The following is a 7,443-nucleotide window of genomic DNA, read 5'->3' on the forward strand; positions in this document are numbered from 1 at the left end:
GAAAGGAAGGAGAGAGAAATCGGGGAGTTATGGACCATCTCACCGTACATTGGTAGTGGGGAAGATGCTGGAGTCGATTATTGAAAATGTGATAGCAGCGCATTTGGAAAGCAGTGACGGGATCGGTCAAAGTCTGCATGGATTTATGACAGGGAAATCATGCTTGACTAATCTTTTGGAATTTTTTGAGGATGTAACAAGCAGATTTGATAACAGAGAGCCAGTGCGTGTGGTGTACCTGGACTTTCAAAAAGCCTTTGACAAGGTCCCACACAAGAGATTAGTGTGCAAAATTAGAGCATATGGTATTGGGGGTAGGGTATTGATATGGAGAGAGAACTGATTGGCAGACGGGAAGCAAAGAGTAGGAATTAGCGGGTCCTTTTCAGAATGGCAGGCAGTGACTAGTGGGGTGCCGCAAGGCTCTGTGCTGGGATCCCAGTTGTTTACAATATATATTATCGATTTGGACAAGGGAATTAAATGTAACATCTCTAAGTTTGCGGATGACACAAAGCTGGGTGGCAATGTGAGCTGCGAGGAGGATGCTATGAGGCTGCAGGGTGACTTGGATAGGTTGGGTGAGTGGGTGAAAGCATAGCAGATGCAGTATAATGTGGATAAATGTGATGTTGTCCACCTTCTTCTTCTTGCGTATGGCGTGCACAGCCTAAAGTTGTAGGACAACTAGTTCTATTTGATCTTATTTGATTGTGCACACCGGATTGATTGCATTCGTCGAAACAGGGCAGACCATGTGAAGGTTGCAATCTACCAACCCAAGTTATCCACTTTGGTGGCAAGAACAGGAAGGCAGTTTATTATCTGAATGGTGTCAGATTAGAAGGGGAGGTGCAACGAGACCTGGGTGTGCTTGTACATCTGTCACTGAAAGTAAGCATGCAGGTACAGCAGGCAGTGAAGAAAGTCAATGGCATGTTGGCCTTCGTTGCAAGAGGATATGAGTTTAGGCACAAAGAGGTCCTAATGCAGTTGTACAGGGCCCTGGTGAGACCGCACTTGGAGTATTGTGTGCAATTTTGGTCTCCTGATTTGAAGAAGGACATTATTGCTATTGAGGGAGTGCAGCGTAGGTTTACCTGATTAATTTCCAGGATGGCAGGACTAATGTATGATGAAAGAATGGGTCGACTGAGCTTGCATTCACTGGAATTTAGGATGAGAGGGTATCTTATAGAAACATAACATTCTTAGAGGATTGAACAGGGTAGATGCAGGAAAAATGTTCCCGATGTTTGGGGAGTCCAGAACCAGGAGTCACAGTTTAAGAATAAATGGGTAGGGCATTTAGGAAAAAATAATTCACCCAGAGAGTTGTGAATCTGTGGAATTCTCTGCCACAGAAGGCAGTGGAGGCCAATTCACCGAATGTTTTCAAGAGAGTTAGATTTAGCTCTTAGGGCTAAGGGAATCAAGGGATATGGGGGAAAAAGCTGGAATGGGGTACTAATTTTGGATGATCAGCCATGATATTGAATGGTGGTGCTGGCTCGAAGGGCCGAATGGCCTACTCTTGCACCTATTTTCTATGTTTCAGATGGGTATGAACAATGAAGGGTATTTGTTAAGATGAAGGGTATTTGTAAAGACAAAACCACACTCAACGCACTTTGTCACAAAAACTCCGGTTGGAGCTAACGTTCCCTACTCCTTCCCTGGTAATCAGTCCTTGACAGAGAGTAATATCGCTCATTGCCCTGGCATTGAAGTTGACCAGTAGGATTCAATTGTCATTATTTGGGATTGAAGACCAGGACTTATTCAAGATCAGTGTAGAAATTCTCCTTCGGCACATCCGAAGCTTCCAGGATTGGGATGTAGGCACTGATGATCATAGTCAGTCAGTCAGTCAATTTTATTTGTATAACACATTTAAAAACAACTCTCGTTGACCAAAGTGCTTTACATCAGTGCAGGTACTAACGTGCTACATACAATGGTACATAGATCTAACAATACATACATAAACTGTTTACAGCGCTCCCTCAGAGGACCTCAAGAAACGCTTGGGAGTAGAAATAGTTTTTAAGTCTAGGCTTAAAGGAGTCAATGGAGGGGGCAGTTCTGATGAGGAGAGGGATGCTGTTCCACAGTCCAGGTGCTGCAACCGCTGAGCTTAAACCTGGACCGCGGGATGGTCAGTAGCCCCAAGTCGGCCGACCTGAGGGACCTGGAGGTAGAATGGTGGGTTAGAAGATTTTTGATATGGGGGGGGGGGGGGGGGGGGCAAGCCCGTTAAAGGCTTTGTTTACATTTAGGAGGAGCTTGAAGTTGATTCTGTATCGTACTGGGAGCCAGTGGAGAGAGGCCAGAATCGGGGTGAAGTGGTCCCTTTTACGGGTACCCGTCAAAAGTCTTGCTGCGGTGTTTTGGACCAATTGCAGATGGGACAGGGATGATTGGCTGATGCCAGTGTATAGGGAGTTGCAGTAATCAAGGCGGGAGGAGATGAATGCATGGATGATTTTTTCAAGGTCGTCGAATTGGAGGAATGGTTTGATTTTAGCTATTGTGCGATAGCTATAGGGTGTTGGTTCCATATTAGAGTTAGAATAAGCCTCAGCATCATAAGGCAAAAACTAACTTTGCAGAGGGAATGCTGAGATAATAGTCCAGCTCATTCCTGATATGATGTTCATTCACCACTTCTGGTTGAAGTTGAAAGAAGCACTGAATACAAGGGTTACCCACTAAACCTTTGTTTGCTTTCAAGAGTCTATATAAAACTCACATCTTATATCGTCATCTCCAATTAGCCCAACAGGCATAGAATATATAGAGAGATAATACTGGAACTGTACACAAAGCATTCCTATTCTGGCTTGCCCATTGAAGTGGGCGCATGTGCACATGTGCGGGGCTCTTCTAGAGTGTGCGCATGTGCAGGACTTTTCCGGAGTGTGCGCATGTGCGAAGTATTTCGAGCAGGAAAGGCCTGCGGAATCAACCATGTTTGCCAGACGTTTCTGAGTTCATGTATTAAAGAAATAAGTTGCTTAAAGCTTAAATAAGTTAAGTAAATTACGAGTAGTGAAAAGTTTCATTTGCCTCACAACAATTTAAGCAACTTATTTCTTATTTCCAAACATGGCTGATTCTAACTTATCTTAGAAGTCAAACAGTCCGACTTGGGATGGAGAAACTATTGATACCACAGCGCTTGGATCTGGATCCCAACTCACCTGCTGCTGCAAAGAATTGGAAGCACTGGCTTCGTATACTAAATAGCTTATTTGATGAATGTGGTAATGATGCACCAGACAGACTCAAGACATTAATAAGCTTCGTCTCTTCTGATGTATATGATTACATAGAGGAATGTACAACTTATGATTCTGCTATTGATGTACTAAGCAGACTCTTCGTTAAGACACCCAACGTGATATTCGCTCGACACCTCCTTGCTACTCGGGAACAAAAACCTGGTGAGTCACTTGATGAATTTTTACAAGAACTTCAAAGACTTAGTAAAGTCTGTGCCTTCAAAGCAGTTACGGCTGATCAATATCGACAGGGAGTAATTCGAGACTCTTTTATTAATGGTTTGGCATCGCCTTTAATACGACAGAGAATATTAGAACACAAAACCTTGGATTTACAGTCAGCTTACAATCAAGCTTTCTCTTTAGATTTGGCTCAGAAAAATTCAGATGCTTATGGCTCATCTAATGTGTATTCTGCTGCAACTACTACAAAAGAATTTCACCCAAGTACTAATATGGAGCAAACTAAAACAATTTCTACTGATAAAGGTGCCCTTGCTGCAGCATATGATTATTCAAAAAGGAATTGTTACTTTTGCGGGGGTAATATTCATAAGAGAGAGAGATGCCCTGCTCGAGAGGCAACTTGTAATAGTTGTGGCAAGAAGGGACATTATTCAAGTGTATCCAAGTCCAAAGCAACTACTAAAATTGTGACTGCTGCCATATATACGCCTTCTTTATGTGCAATTACAGCTGCATTTCCTCAGAGCTTGTCTCATACACTTAATATACTGCTTGATTCTGGCAGTTCAGAAAGTTTTATAAGTGAACAAGTGTCTCGACTAAATCTAACTATAATTCCTTCAAATAGAGAAATCTCGATGGCTCTGACAACTCTCAATACTCAAATTATAGGATCATGTATTGTAGACTTTATTCTGAACAAAACTAGCTATAAATCTGTATGTCTTGGTATTTTGAAAAATTTGTGTAGCGATATAATTCTAGGTCAGGATTTCCAGAAACTGCACAGATCACTTCAAATAATGCATGAAGGAACTATGCCTGATTTTGTATTGTCAAAGCCATCAGTATTGTGTGTTTTTTCTGCTGCATCTGTTGAATGTCCTTCATTATTCACTAATTTATCCTCCAAGTGCAAGCCAATTGCTACAAAATCAAGACATTTTAGTAAAGATGATAGGAACTTTATTAACACAGAAGTAACTAATCTTTTACAAGAAGGGATTATGGAACCCAGCTCTTCCCCTTGGAGGGCACAAGTTGTCGTGGTTAAGGACCCCTTGGAGAGACATAGAAAGAGACTTGCATTGAGTACTCTCAAACTATAAACCAGTTCACGGAGCTTGATGCATATCCATTACCTCGAATAGAAGAGATTATCAATACATTAGCAAAGTATAAGATATTCTCTACTTTTGACTTAAAAAGTGCTTACTACCAAATTCCTTTGAAGGAATCAGAGAAGAAATACACTGCGTTTGAAGCAAATGGGAAATTATATCACTACTGCAGAGTTTCTTTTGGTGTAATTAATGGCGTGGCTGTTTATCAGAGAGAGATGGACAAACTTATTGAACAGGAAAACCTTGAAGATACTTTCCCTTATTTTGATAATATAACTATTGCAGGAAAAGACCAAGCTGAACACGATGAAAATGTACAACGGTTTTTAGATGTTGTACATTCTAAAAATCTAACATTAAATGAGGCTAAGTCAATAACATCCGTGTCATCAATTAATGTTATTAGGTTGGAAATGATATAATCAAGCTTGATCCAGAAAGACTCTGCCCACACCAAGAGATACCTGTTCCAGCTACATTAAACTCTCTACGAAGGGTTCTTGGGATGTTTGCATATTATGCTAAATGGATACCAAATTTTTATGACAAAATTCAACCTTTGATTAGAGCAAAATCCTTCCCCCTTGACTCTACAGCAATTGGTGCCTTTACTTCTTTAAAGAAACAATTGGAATCTGCGACATTACACGCCGATGAGGATCTCCCCTTTGTTGTTGAATGTGATGCCTCTGATTTAGCAGTATCAGCAACATTAAATCAAGGAGGACGACCAGTGGCTTTCATGTCTCGTACTCTCCAAGGTAGTGAATTGCACTACCTACCCGTCGAAAAGGAAACAGCAATTATTGAAGCAGTGAGAAAATTGAGAAGATTTCCTTGCTTGCCAGCACTTCACTTTGATAACAGATCAGCGTTCAGTAGCTTTTAGGCTGGATAATCGGAAACGAACGAAGATTAAAAACAGTAAAATTCATGAATGGAGGATTGAATTATCTGCATATAGTTATTCAATTGAGTACCGCCCTGGTAAGGATAATGTTGCTCCGGACACATTAACTCGAGCATTTTGTGCCTCTGTTCATTCTTCTGCACTCACTGATCTTCACAATGGGCTGTGTCATCCTGGGGTCACTCGTTTGTTACACTATGTTCGTTCCAAAAACTTACCTTTCTCTACAGAAGATGTGAAGATGACATGTGCTTCATGTAGAATCTGTGCTGAATTAAAACCAAGGTTCTTCCGTCCTGAAGAAGGAAGATCGATCAAAGCTACTCAACCTATGGAACGTTTAAGTATTGACTTCAAAGGGCCTTTACCATCCTCCTCTCGAAATGTTTATATACTTACCTTAGTTGACGAATATTCGAGGTTTCCATTTGCCTTTCCTTGTCCAAATATGTCAGCTGCTATGGTTATCAAATGTTTAGATCAACTGTTTTCATTCTGTGGATTTCCAAGTTACATACATTCTGATAGGGGCACCTCATTCATGTCAAAATATTTAAAGGACTACCTTTCTAATAGAGGAATTGCAACTAGGAAAACAACACCATATCATCCTATTGGAAATGGTCAGGTTGAGAGGTATAACGGAATCATTTGGAAAGTAGTGAAACTGGCTTTAAAGTCAAATGACATACCAGATCAGCATTGGGAATGTGTCTACCAGATGCATTACATTACATCAGATCTCTACTGTCAACTGCTACCATTACTACTCCACACGAGTGGTTCTTTAACTTCAAACGGCGTTCTTCTAGTGGTACTTCTCTGCCATCATGGTTGACTAGCCCTGGGCCTGTGTTGCTTCGTCGTTATGTCCGATTAAATAAGAATGAGCCTTTTGTTGATGAAGTTGAACTGACTGATGTCAACCCTTCTTATGCAACTATCAAGTATCGGGATGGACGTAAGTCAACTGTCTCACTTCGTGACCTGGCACCATGTCCGTCTTCTCCATCAGCTCCGTCACTTCTTGATAACACTAATCGATAACTTCCTCCAACACTTCCAGCATCCCCTATGGAAACTTCTATAAGAAATTCTAAAATTGTAAATCTAAATAACAATATGAGTGAAGTTGATGACCAAGCAATATATCTACCACCAGCTATTGAAACACCATTATCTCCTGAAGCTCCAGTGCTGCGACGGTCATCAAGACGTATTAAACCTCCTGACCGTCTCAACTTATAAATAGGAGGGGAGAATGAAGTGGGCGCAAGTGCGGGGCTCTTCTAGAGTGTGCGTATGTGCGGGGCTCTTCTAGAGTGTGCGTATGTGCAGGACATTTCCGGAGTGTGCGCATGTGCGAAGTATTTCGGGCGAGAAAGGCCTGGGAATCAGCCATGTTTGCCAGACGTTTCTGAGTTTATGTATTAAAGAAATAAGTTGCTTAAAGCTTAAATAAAGTTAAGTAAATTACGAGTAGTGAAAAGATTCATTTGCCTCACAACACCCATCCAAAAGAAGTGTACCCAGTCTTGTTGAGTTTAGAGATACAGCATGAAAAGAGACCATCAATCACCCATTCACATTAGTTCGATGTTATCCCACTTGCTCAGCGAGCTGGGAAGCAGAGAGCACGCGGGTGCACCTGGAGCAAGGAGCATGCAGCGTGCTGAAGCACCGGGAGTAAGGAGCATGCAGCGTGCGGGTGCACCGGGAGCAAGGAGTATGCAGCGTGCGGGTGCACCGGGAGCAAGGAGTATGCAGCGTGCGGGTGCACCGGGAGCAAGGAGCATGCAGCGTGCGGGTGCACCGGGAGCAAGGAGCATGCAGCGTGCGGGTGCACCGGGAAGAGGGCAGAATGCGGGTGCACCGTGCGCGCGCCCGCCCGTGCGCTGACGGCCTGTGTTCCCGCCTCCCCCCAACCCCCCGCGGGCGG

The 7,443-nt window shown here is 42.6% G+C and overlaps 1 long non-coding RNA gene across 1 annotated transcript; it reads left to right on the forward strand.

Moving 5' to 3' along the window:
• The first annotated feature begins 841 nt into the window (after nt 1–841).
• Nucleotides 842–3,048, forward strand: LOC116987767. Its single transcript, XR_004415779.1, has 3 exons — nt 842–852; nt 1,143–1,147; nt 2,891–3,048. It is a non-coding gene; the product is annotated as an uncharacterized LOC116987767 (long non-coding RNA).
• Nucleotides 3,049–7,443: the final 4,395 nt, after the last annotated feature.

Source organism: Amblyraja radiata, chromosome 26 (genome assembly GCF_010909765.2).
Source record: "Amblyraja radiata isolate CabotCenter1 chromosome 26, sAmbRad1.1.pri, whole genome shotgun sequence".
Classification (NCBI taxonomy): domain Eukaryota; kingdom Metazoa; phylum Chordata; class Chondrichthyes; order Rajiformes; family Rajidae; genus Amblyraja; species Amblyraja radiata.